General features: G+C 40.9%; 1 long non-coding RNA gene across 1 annotated transcript in view; it reads right to left on the reverse strand.

Moving 5' to 3' along the window:
• LOC124417320 overlaps positions 1 to 12,915 on the reverse strand; it is a 40,307-nt gene that overhangs the window by 7,885 nt on the left and 19,507 nt on the right. Inside the window, exons 3-5 of the long non-coding RNA XR_006931863.1 lie at positions 12,799 to 12,834; positions 3,630 to 3,789; positions 782 to 2,893 (exon numbers count right to left, since the gene is read on the reverse strand). This is a non-coding gene — a long non-coding RNA (uncharacterized LOC124417320). The remainder of the gene's footprint in view (positions 1 to 781; positions 2,894 to 3,629; positions 3,790 to 12,798; positions 12,835 to 12,915) is intronic.

Genomic DNA, 12,915 nt, shown 5'->3' on the forward strand with positions numbered 1-12,915 from the left:
ATGTGACTGATGGCAGCAGAGGGGCAGTCTGACACAATGACGTCTGACATGGAAGCGTGTATGAAGGAAAGGTGTGTCACTGAATTCCTCCATATGGAAAAAATCGCACCCATTGACATTCATCAACATTTAATGAACATGATGGAGACCGAACAGTGGCTGTGAGCGCAGTGAGGCAGTGGGTGGTGCGTTTCAGCAGTGACAGTGGGGCACTTCTGATGGTGCAGATTTTTTGCAAGTGAGGAGTCATGCAGGCACTTGTTCATCGCTGGCAAAAATGCACATCTAATGGTGATGACTATGTTGAAGAATAGTGTTTTGCTCTACCAAACAGTGTCATTGTGCTGTAAACGTGGAGCATTTTAGGAACTTCATGCCTAAAGCCATCTGTACAGAACTGTAACACCTGACCAGAGAGTTGATCTGACCATCTTAAACTCTTGTTCAGATCATTGCTAAAGTGAAGAGACAAGAAACCCACTAGCAGTTGGTTAGGGTCATGTTTTTTTGTCACTTGGTGCTGTCAGCAGGGTTTAGGTTTTTCTTGTTCTCCATACAAAGACATTTCTTTACTTGTCTTTTTATTAAATCCTTCATTTTGATGCATCGGTTAATACTGTAAATTAATAATGCACCACTCAGGATGTGCTGCTTTTCTCTCCCATTTAAAATTGTCTTGTTTTGGCATTATGCAGAGGAACAAATAGGAGACCTTGTTTTTCTATGACATTCACTATTTTGTGCCTCCTCCGCTCCACATAAACTCTATTCACACATTTACCTTTTCATCTGCTTTCTGTATCAAGCAGCTGTGTTCCCTCCATCTCTACATAGAAGTATTTCCAGGCTTTCAGCTGATGTATGTTTGTGTGGCAGGGCACTGCTTTGTCCAGCTGCTCAGTGACAGAAAGGAACCCGATGACAATACAACCAAAGTTCTGTTAAGTAGAACAATCAACTATCTCGTTGTACATTCTTGGGCCTTAGTGACTTTCAATCAGGGAGACAAATTTAGACCAGAATCTTGTGTGGTGCCATACTTCCTACCACCCCATAGTCTGTGCTGTGCTGGAGTATGGACCTAGGGCAGCTGGTAGTTGTCAGCTCCTGGGACTTTTGTCATCCATTGGCTTAAGGATACTGTGTAGAGAGAGTGAGATGAAGGCATGGTCAGACGAAGTGAACTGAGCTAAGCTACATAACAGGGGAGCGCTGGAATAACTCTTCATTGGTCTGTCTCACAGCTACACTTCATGCCCTGGACCTGCAAGACCTTCTTTAGGATAGATGTTTTCAAGTTGGCAGTGCCTGTAATTGCTTTTTGTCTTAGAGATACACAGTGCAGTACAGTGATTTGTATTCAGAAGACACCTGCAGAGTCAACATTAATAAAGAACTAACCATCAAAAGGCAAAACAGATGGCTAGTGATACGTGTGCTAGTGCTGAGCTCAAAGAGGTTCCCACAATCCTGAATTCCTTCATTAAGAACCAAGCCAAAAAGCTGAGAGTGCCCCAGTTTCATGGAGCAGGACCGTAGTTTAGGAGCTGTTGTGGACAGCCTGCTCTCCAGTCACAGGCCTCTGCACCTTTACCTGCACCACCTGTACTGGAGTACCCTCATCTTCCTCACCTCAGAGCTGGGCTGGGCTCACAGTTACTGGTCTGAGTGCTGCCCTCCTTCTCCACCATTGTAGAGTGCAGAGGGCTGTGCAGTCACGGCTGTCTCCCACCTGGACTGTGCTGATATGTGCACCACAGATCTCTGCACCACAGATCTCTGCAAGATTTGCTGTCACGTCCAGCAAAAGAGATATTCATGAATTCTCACTTTAAATCCTGTTCCATTTCAAAATGCTGTTCCCTTGAGGGCTTTTTTTTTTTCAGTACCTGCAAGCCTGCTAGGTTTTTTTAACATACAGATAGGAGCATTTAGTGGAAAAAAAAAAATAGGGACATTTCCTATTTTTGAAATACATCTAATAGAAATACATCTCTCTATCAAAATACGTCTAATAGAAAGAGCTTTTAGAAGAAAAAGAACTGAAAAGATTCACTGCTTTTAAGGAACAGTTGAAACCTATCTTTCATTACAGCAAGACTTAGGGGTGGCTTTGATCTCTCAATATTATCAGACCAAAGCCAGTTAATACCTAGAGTAGCAGCATTAGCTTTTGTACAGAATTCTTTAAATGACTTCTAGGGCCATTAGAGTCAATTGTAAAACACCACTGCGTTTACCTAACCAGAATTTCCCCAGCAGATCAGTCCATAAAAAGCTTTAGATGTTGCAATAGCGAATGTTGCAGTTTTGAACTTTTAGCACTTTTATCCAGCTTCATCCCACTGACTTTGGGAACCTTAGCCAGGAGCATAACCTTGCTATGCTCCTCTGAAGTCATTGGAAGTCTCTGGAGAACGAGTCAGGCTGACTGTCACATGGGATGAAGCCACGATCTTGGCAGTTGCTGAAATGCCCAGCCCTGGGTTGTGTACCTGGGCTTTCTGTTGAACAAATGAACCCACATGCCTCTGGATGGGATCTAGGAAAGTCACCAGAGGAGCCCTCTTACCTCACAGACACGAAAGGGCTGGGGATGAAAGTCCCTTCCCAGCCCCAAGAGGCTGCAGATGCCTTCATGCTTTCCTTCCTTTCTAGGAGCAGCAAGGACACATCTTTTGCTGTGGTAGCCTTGCTTCCACCCTCTTCTCCAGCCAAGGTAGTTTTAACCTAGATCTTCATGTGGCCAACTGCCTGTAACTGGGTGGTGCTCTTGGTTTCTCCAGATAAATTGTTAGTACTGCTTCCAGCTCTCTCTACAGCATGAATCTTGCAGTAAAGTCCAGTGGCTGCAAATAGAGGACACCCTGGGCTCCTTTAGTCTTGATCTCTCCTATGCACATAAATGGAAGCATGCATGAAGTCCATTTTCATGAATAGTTGAAAAAATAGGTGAATAACTTTGTCATGTTTGAATTGCTCAGGAAGCAAGTTGATCTGCTGTCTACACAATACTCACCATGAAATATTGGCATCATGTGTTTGCCAAAATAAATAAATAAGTAGGTTTTTACCTGACAGTCTGAGAAATAAAGCTCACAATGAGAAGATCAGTTTTAAAAACATAAGCACTTTGTTAAGAGACAATAGTGTACCATTCGTGAGTCTACTAAGGTTTTGTGAAAAACTGGGTAGACAAAATGAGAATCACCACCAAAAGGAATGGAACGTCATGTACTTTAAGCAAGGAATCAGTTCAAGGAAAATGAAATATCTTCATAAAATATTGAATTATTAAATGGACAGGATACTAAATTAAAAAAAAAAGAAAGAAAGAAAATAGGAAGCCAACACAAGAACACAGAAAACAGAAAAACTGTAGAAAAGAAGAGCTATCAAGGTCACCAGCTAACAAAATAAACTTCTGAGAGTTGTTCTTGTGCATTTATGCACTGGAAACGAGCAGTATTCTGTTCCTATATATGTAGTGTGTTTTTCTGTTCTCAAGGCAATATAAAATGTTTCTGCACAATATATTATTTATTTTATAAAGCTCTCATAGAAGCTACAAACGCACACATTAAATATATATATGAACGTATGTTATAATAAGGTAACTCATTACTTACCTGCATAGTGAAAATGATCTAGTTTTCAGTAATGAAGAGGAGAATCAGATTCAGGTTAATGAGAACATTTCTCTGATTAACCTTCTCTGTAGCCAATGACTTGTATTGGTCCATCAGCCATCCATGCCTAAGTAGTGTTGCCAAATGAATTACATCCATACTAAAAAAAATACAGAAAAAAAAATCATGATCCACTAAATAAAATCTGGAATAGTGTAAATGAACACCAGAAAAACCTCAGTAAGAGCACTCAAACACCTCAAGATATGCTACTCATGACCAAATTAATAGAGTTTACAGTCTTACCAGTATTAAATACCCAAGTGAAAATTGAATCATAGGAGAAAAAAATTTATGGGCAATTAAAAATCCCATAAGATTTTTACTTGTTAATGAAGACAATTCTGCATACTAGTGACTGAAAGATAATCGTGCTTAGCAACTGGCAGATGTCATTCCTACACATAAAATCAGCTGTTAGTCTTAACCCATTTACTAAAAGTGAGAATGTAGCTGTATCATTAAACCCTGTTGTGCTCTGGGCCCATTGAATAAGGACTGGAGTTTGAGAAGCCAAAATGAGGAGATGAGATGGACTTGACTTAATTCCCTCTGTCAATACTGTGGTTAAATTATCCGTATAGAACAGTGTGAGGAAAATCTCTTTTCCTTTCAGGTAAAATCCCTTTTTCCTCCAGTGTGAGGAAAATGCCGTTCTAGCATCTGTTACGGAGATAAATACAGGTGTTCTTCTCCTGAAGCAACCAACTAAATACCTGAAATGCCACTAACTTTTCTTTAAAAAATAAAATCAAAACCAAAACCACAAGATGTGAGTTCATCCCAAAGCTGGTCTGCAGGCTGTCAAATACTCAAAAGTCATTGTGGGAAGAGATGTGTGAAGCCATTTGGGGTTTTCATTGCCCCCACTGAAGGCATAAATCAGGTATCAGTTGCTGGAAGTTTAGAAGAGCTACTCCTGTGGGTGGGTTACTACATCATTTTGTTGAACCTTTCTTTGAAATGTGGTACTGGCCACTGAGCAAGAAACAGTAATGGGCCCATCTGTCTAGTGGTCTGCTAAAATACGGCAATTCTTCTGTTCCTGTGGTACTTAATAGAGCAAAAATCAAAAATAATTCACCAGTAATTGATTAGATAACTGTTGATTTTAGTATTTATGAGCTGTCACACACAGAGCTCCAAACCTTCAAATATGGCTATTATTCAAAATTTGTTGTGATTCCCTCTACAAAACCCTCCCAGAGATTAGAGGGTTCATTAAGATAAAATAAATGGAGAGTGTGCACTGAATTAGTAGGCTTTATGTTGTTTCAGACTTCAGACAAGCTCATAGCTGCAAATAAATATCAAAGTACAAATTGAAAACATTGAGTGTTACAAATGAGTATGTAATGAAAAACTGATTTTTGAAAAAAGGAGCATAAAGTATGCTACACAGATGGTGAAGAGTCTTGAGGGCAAGATGTATGAGGAGTGGCTGAGGTCCCTTGGTTTGTTCAGGCAAGAGCAGAGGAGGCTGAGGAGAGGCCTCATGGTGGCTGCAGCTCCTCACAAGTAGAGCAAAGGGGCAGCGCTAATCTCCTCTCTCTGGGGACAGCAGACCCTGGGCCCAAAGAATGGCATGGAGCTGCATCAGGGAAGAGTCAGGTTAGGAAAAGATTCTTCACCAGAAGGTGATGGGCATGGAACAGGCTGCCCAGGGTAGAGGTCACAGCCCCAAGCTGCCAGAGTTCAAGGAGCCTCTGGACAACACTCTCAGACATATGGTCAGTTTTTTGAGTGGTCTTGTGCAGCTGGACTCAGTGACCCTTATGTGTCCCTTCCAACCTGGGATAGTCAGTGATTTTATGATTCTGTGCCTTTTATGCACACTTGTCACGCACAACTGCAAAAGATCTAATGCTTAAAACCCAAGTATAGTACACATTGAATTTCAAATGTCAGAAATATATGGCCTAGAGATCTTTTCTGGCCAAATTCTGACTTCTCCACAAGCCAAATCAATGGACAAACACTGCCTGTTACCCCCCAGCATTGTGCTTACTAGAAGCAGGTTTTGGCATGCAGGATCAGCGATGCCCCCATCTCAACCATAGCTCCCACCTCTCTAGCAGGGGAAGCATGTGGCCACTAACTTCATTTTTCAGCAGCACTTTCTTAATTATGTTTTGCTAATTATGTTATTGACCTTCCTCCGAGGAAGTTCCTCTCTTGAGAGAACAGAATTAACTCAATTAATTTAAAAATGGAAGGTGTTCTTACGTTTTTTTTTTCTTTTCTTTTTAGAGAACAGCCTAAAAATGGCTTAGAAAGGAAGGAAGGCTGCCTGAACTGCCTATACTCAACCATTTCAGACTCATGGAAATTACTCTCTATATGCTGAACCTAGGCCATTGGTTCACTCCCTCTAATCCACTGTGAACAGTATATTGTTCTACTTCTATGACATAAAAAAAAGAAAAATAAGTGACTGATACAAACAACATACCAAACAAATCACTGGACAGACATGTCCAACCTGCAGCATGCAGCCTGCTGCAGCCCATGGGCCACATGCGGCCTGGCACATCTCGCCATGTGGCTGCCCTCTGCCCCTCGCCATCATGGTGGCAGCTCTGCCCCATGCACACCCATCACTTATCAATTACCAAACACCAGTGCTTTATTAACCCCATCTGGGCTGAAACCGGGTCATGGAGAGAGCACAGTGCAGTGCCTGCTCAAGTTACGGTAAATAAGTTTATGGATTTTCATACATTCGCTAAACACAGTCACAGTGAACAGCAAAAAATATGCAGCCTTGCTTTCCATTTTGATACGGGAATTTGAGAACAGGTTTCAAGATTGCAAAAAAAATCCCAATTTTTTTTGGTTTATTTGTGACTCCTTTTCCAGTTGACATAAATACATGACCTGCAAATTTTCAAATGAAATGCACAGAGTTGCAATCAGATATTCAACTGAAAAACTTGATCATGTCTCTCTACTGGACTTTCATAAGCCCTCTTTTATCAGAGAGAAATATCCTTCACTTCACAGTCACTCCTTATCCATGTCATCACTGTTGGCAGTACGTACATTTGTGAACAACTGTTTTCAAAGATGAATCACAGGAAGAATAAAATTTCATCAAAAATCTCTGACAAACACCTTGAGAACTCAATGAGAACGGCAACCACTGCCATCGAATCACTGCCAACCTGATGCATTAGTTTCACAGAAACAAGATTCAATATCCCTCTAGTTTTATGGTTTTGTTGCTCTCCTTTTTATGTTTTAATAAAAAATATTAAAAAATAACATGTTTTATTACTTATATATACATTCACTATACTAGTAGATTTTATGAGGACTGCTCCAAAAGTAGAACCTCCTTTATTTTATTTATGCTGCTTTATTATGTTGGCCCACAGTATTAGAGGAGGATGTTGGTTGTTTGAAAGTAGAGGCTGAACCATCCCACTGGTATTCCATTGTATTTTGTTGTTGTGCGACAGATGGCAGCAGAGGGGCGGTCTGACTGAATGGCACCTGACGTGCATATGAAGTAAAGCTGTGTCACTGAATTCCTCCATGTGGAAAAAAATTGCACCCATTAACATTCATCAACACTTGTGAATGTTTCTGGAGACCAAACAGTGGATGTGAGCACAGTGAGGCAGTGAGTGGTGCATATAAGCAGTGGCAACAGCAACAGTGGGTCACCTCCACCAGTGCAGATTTTTACAAGCATGGCATGCAGGCAATTTTTCATCACTAATAAAAATGCAGAGCTAATGGTGGTGACTATGTTGAAGAATAGTGTTCTGCAGCTGAGAACTGGCTCTATCAAATAGTGTTACTGTGCTTTTGTATCGACTGTAGTTTCCACAGAAATGAATAGGAGGCATGACTTTCAGAACAACCTACATACATACACCCAACACAATTTTTCTTTCCTCTGTGCAGCCTGGGTAAGTCAAAAGGTTGGACACCCATGCCCTAGGAGGTCTGTAAAGAGTACGTTTTGGTGAGGAAACAGTGAAATGGTGAGGAGGTAGGTCAGAAACTGTTTGAGAGACTAGTTAAAGGAATAAAAAAAAACCCTCAGACCTTCCCCAAACACAATGGAAGCCAGCAGCCTGATAGGTAATCGATAAGGCCCAGGGGGCTTTCAGAAAGGGAAAAGTTAAGTGGGCTCTAAATACTGAAGAGCATTTCAGGGAGATTCCCATAGCATGGGCTTTCCTGGTGAGAAGAAAATAGGAGTAACTCAAATTTAGTAGAGAAAGATTTAGAACAGATCAATAAAATAAGCAGTAATTAATCAGCAGGACTGTATTATATTTCCCCAGGGCTGTAAAAGACCCGCTAGCTGCAGTGCACAACCTACCACTTAACAGGTGTTCAGGGAATAAAACGTGGCAAAGGTGATCCCAGCTCTGGAGAGGAAAATTAGGAGAGGTCCAGAGATTAACAGATCCATAATGATGACTTGGAAACACTAACCTGGGAAAATTACGATGAAGCATATCATTAAAAGATCTAGGATAAACATGATACAAAGGGAAGAAAGTATAGTGGCTTCTGTGGAGAGAAAATCTTGCCTCATAAATCCATTGAGCTCCTTTGAAAGTGTCAGTGTGATCACAAGTTGTGGTGGTGTGTTAGTGCTACAGGATGCCTGTGTTTGCAGAAAGGTTTTGACAAGATCAAGAGAGTAGATAAATAAAGATCTCATAGTGAGTCAAGAAGAAGGAGTAGGAGTAAAGGATTTAATTTTTTTTTTTTTTTTTTCACAAAAAGAGTGATTTCCAAGGGAGTCCCACCATCATCTACAAACAGCGTAGCAAAGGTTACTGATGTTGTGAACTTTAGGACAATATAGACTAAAGCTGACTGCAGAGTGTCACAGGAACAGCTTTCAGTCTAACACACAGAATTACTCTCACTCAATTACTCTATGTTGAAGATGTGGACATCTTCAACATAGGTGTTAGAGAAACTGAGACACCTGAGGCTCGTTAGTAATCAGTGGAAAGAGGTATTTCTGAGACTGGATTCCTCTGATGTGTAAGAGACAGTTACATTAGAATTTGAGGAATCAGCTCTAGAAATGCCTCTTTCTATCCACTTTCACAGTGAAATGGGAATGAATGGCTGAGGCCATTCATCTACATTTAGCCCGATGGACCTGCTCTGAATGTGCAGGCAGTAAAATAGCAGACAAAATTCAATGTCAATAAATGTAAAGCAGTGAACATGGAGGAAAACAACCTTAACTACATATATATAATTTAATGGGTTTTAAATTGGTTATTACCACTCAGAAAAGAGAACTAGGAGTTACTGCTGATAATTCTATGTGGAAAGCTCTCAGTTCACTGTTATCAGTGCTCAAAAAGTTCCTAGGAAAGGCTTAAAATCAAAACAGAAACTAAATGGTGGCACTGTGAAAATGGTGCATCCCTCCTGTTTCAGTGGGGACAGTTCAGGCCCCATCATTTCAAAAATCATGGTAAAAATGGTACAGGTGTAGGACAAAGGCAAGAGGGTTGCCCAAAGGTTGGAACACCTTTTGAATGGGGAAAGGTACAACAAGGAGGACTCATCATTACTGGGACCAATGCTCTTTAATATCTTCATCAAAGCCATGAACAGTGGATTGAGTGCACCCTCAGCAAGCCTGTAGACAACACCAAGCTGAGGGATGGGATACCATCCAGAGAGACCTAGATAAGCTGAAGCAGTGGGCCCAGGTGATCATCATGATGTCCAACAAAGCCAAGTGCAAGCTCTTGCACCTGGGTCATAGCAACCCTGCCTATCAATACAAGCTGGGGAATGTAAGAATAGAGCACAGCCCTGCCAAAAAGGACCTGGGGGTACAGGTGGATGGCAAGCTGAGCATGAGCCAGCAATGTGCCCTTGCAGACCAAAAAGTCAGCCGTATACCCTGGGATGCATCAAAAGAAATGTGGCCAGCAGGGCGAGAGAGGTGATCCTGCCCCTCTACTCTGTGCTGGCAAGACCTCACCTGGAGCACTGCATCCAGATGTAGAGTGCTCAGTACAGGAGAGACACAGACCTGTTGGAGCACATCCAGAAGAGGGCCACAGAAGTGATTCAAGGGACGAAACACCTCTCCTACAAGGACAGGCTGAGAGAGCTGGGAGTATTCAGCCTGGAGAAGAGAAAGCTCTGGGGAGCCTTTCAGTATCTAAAGGAGAGCTGTAAGAAAGAAGGGGACAGACTCCTTAGCAGGGTCTGTTGTGACAGGAAAAGGGAAAATGGTTTCAAACTAAAAGAGAGAAGATTTAGACTGTATATAAGGAGGTTTTTTGTGGTAAGGGTAGTGAAGCACTGGAACACTGGAAAAACTGCATATTCGCTGCACTGACAGATATAAATCAGGGACAAGATGTTCCCTTTGTTTAGACAGGTTATTCAGAGCTGCCTATGTCTAGCAAAAGGCCGGTAAGTGATCTGCCAGGGCTTCCCTTAATGGCCAGAGTTTAAAAGGGTCCCAATAAGGCACAGCAAAGCAGAACTGTGGCTGAGGACAGGACGTACTGAAACCCACCCAGGTGGATCTACCAGATTGACTGGGGACCACAGCAAAGGACCTCAGTGGAACCCTACAAAACCAATCCATATATCTTTATATTTGATATATAACATACTTTATATAAATACATAATATATTTTTTTAACTCTGCATACAGGCATTTGGAAAAATGTCTAAGCTGCTGCTTGGAGATTGATTCTTCAAAACTGCCAAAACTGCAAATCCACTAATGTGCCACAGAAATTGAGAATTAGCAGTGTCTGCCTTGGAGATCTTCCAAACACAGAGATAATACTACGAAAAAAATGGCAGAAAAGAAATGAGAAAGAACTAGAAATCTTTCACGTCCTTCACAGTGGATATACCACAGCTCCATGCAGGAAGGAGTGTGGATGTGTTTCTGCTTCCCTTGTGTCCCCCCAGTCCCACAGCACCACTGCTGGCACTGAAACCTTCGGCACACTGTGAGGAACCTACCCAGCCCCTCCATGGGGACATGCGGCACAAAGCCACTGCAGCATTTTAGTTGGGCTCTCCCTTCTTCAGGAACTCATGCTGGATGATGTCAACCTTTGTGGTTAACAGCTTATTTAATAAAATATTGATTTTTTTTTTCCCCTCGTGCTGTAGGAAATAAGACCTTCAAGCACGTTGATGAAGTACTTTAGTTTCCTTAAATTCTTTCCAGGGTCTTAACTGAAAGTCTGAATCCTAAACTAGACGTTTCCCATTCATTTATGCTCACATTTCCTGCAAGTCCTATAAAGTATGTGCACCAAGTTGGCCGATGAAGGAGCACACCACAACTTTTTTGATTTCTCCAGAGGTAGAGGTCCACCATCAGCTGTGCATGGAAAAATCTATGAGTGTGATTTTGAGAGGAAAAAGCCCTTACAAACAGCACTGGGGTAAAGCATGGGGCAAAGCATCAATATCTGTAATAGCTTCTTGCCGACCAAAACTAAACAAAGTGGAAATGAAATGGTTTGTATATCTCACACAAGAAGCATATGTAATTTGGATAGTGTAAACTGCAATTAAGCAGTGCATGTGAGAAACATACATCATTTGCATCTCATTAATGAATAATAAAATTAGTATTAGAGATGAGGATGTACTACAAGCTGAGGTATAGAGATTTGGTTTATCCCTAAAACAAAGATTTTGAAAACAGAAACCATTACATTTTTAAATAATAAAGGAAAATAAAGAGTATCTGTAGGGTTCTGAAACAGTATTTAACTGAAGGCCTAATTTTCTAAAATACAGAACAAAAAGACACTATAAAGACTTTATTTCAAGAATACACATGGTATTCCTAATAGTGTTCACTATAATGCAGAATGGTACTAAGGAGTAACAGTACGCCTTGCTGATGACATCTAGGAATTGTACCTGTACTGATAAATTCTGAAATGAAGTAGCATCATCTGAAATACAGAAACCTCAGTTTAAAAATTTCTTTATCTGCTAAGTTTGTAATTTAATCTTTCACAAAATAAATGGATTGAAATCAAATTCTGCTTTTTTTTTTTTTTTTTTTTTTTTTTTTTTTTTTTAACTTATGAATTCCATGGAATAAATAGAGAAAGAATATTCTTGGTGTCCCTTCCAACTCAAGCCATTCTATGATTCTTGTCCTGGGAACTTCTGGAACTTTTCTGTGCCATCAGAAAAGGACCCATCAACCAACTTCAGGTATGCTGGAAACTTGTCTGGGCCAGAAGTTCAGTTTACCCAGTGAAGACAATCTACTAACTGTTAATAGTGTTATAAGCAGGTTTAACATTTCTGTCACTCAGGCAGGTCTAAATGGACTCATGGTCAGAAGAGCTTGTGATCTCCGGCCATCTTTATACTTTGTTTAAAGCTGAGATAAACACGAGTTCGGTGCACATAGCTGAAACGCTTTAAAAGTGTAGGCTGTGCACTCATGCCAGCTTAAATCAGCTGAGGATCGAGTCAGAAATATTGTCCAGAGCACTCACCCAAGCCATGCACAGATTGACTCTCTGCATATTTTCAGCATGCTCTGTAAGAGATTGTGCTGAACAAAGTCATAGGTAAACGCTGTTATTATCTCCTCTGTGTTATCTGCACCTGCAAAACATGCTTTATGTTTTTCTCCTTTTAAGTTTACACGATTAAGGCTTGCAGCTATTAGCAAAGAAGTCTGGGCAGATAAAAGGTCTAGCACTACAGTATGGTACTAAATAGCACGAAAACAAGCATGCTGGGTACTTAAACCAGGGAGAATGAACAATCTTCAGAATAGTAACAGTGTGGCTGGATGAAGGGCCCATCAGCTTTAATAAGTGCCTCCAGGCTGCTCCTTTTACTGGGATGTGAACGTAGAAAAAGAACAGTCTGTTCATATGGTGTGTACTAGTGGCAGAGCTGATGGAGGACTAAAGGCTTGGGAGAGAAAACATGAACATCGATTTGCTTTGCTAAATTCTTAAGAAAACAAAGGCTAAACAAGGCATGACCTTTTATTATTATTATTGTTATTATTTTAATTTTTTTTTTTAACTGAGAATTCAGAGGCTGCATCTGAGGCAGCTCCCCATCAGTTCCATCCATCCGCAAAATACTCACATGCCTGGCAGCCAGAGTTTCTGCTGAAGTTGAAAACTGCAAAGAAAGGTAATTAGGCATCAAATACAACAGGCATGAGGAAGCCCTCCTAGATCTTCCAAAGCCTAGACTGAAATC

The sequence above is a fragment of the Gallus gallus genome, chromosome 1, assembly GCF_016699485.2.
Source record: "Gallus gallus isolate bGalGal1 chromosome 1, bGalGal1.mat.broiler.GRCg7b, whole genome shotgun sequence".
Lineage (NCBI taxonomy): Eukaryota > Metazoa > Chordata > Aves > Galliformes > Phasianidae > Gallus > Gallus gallus.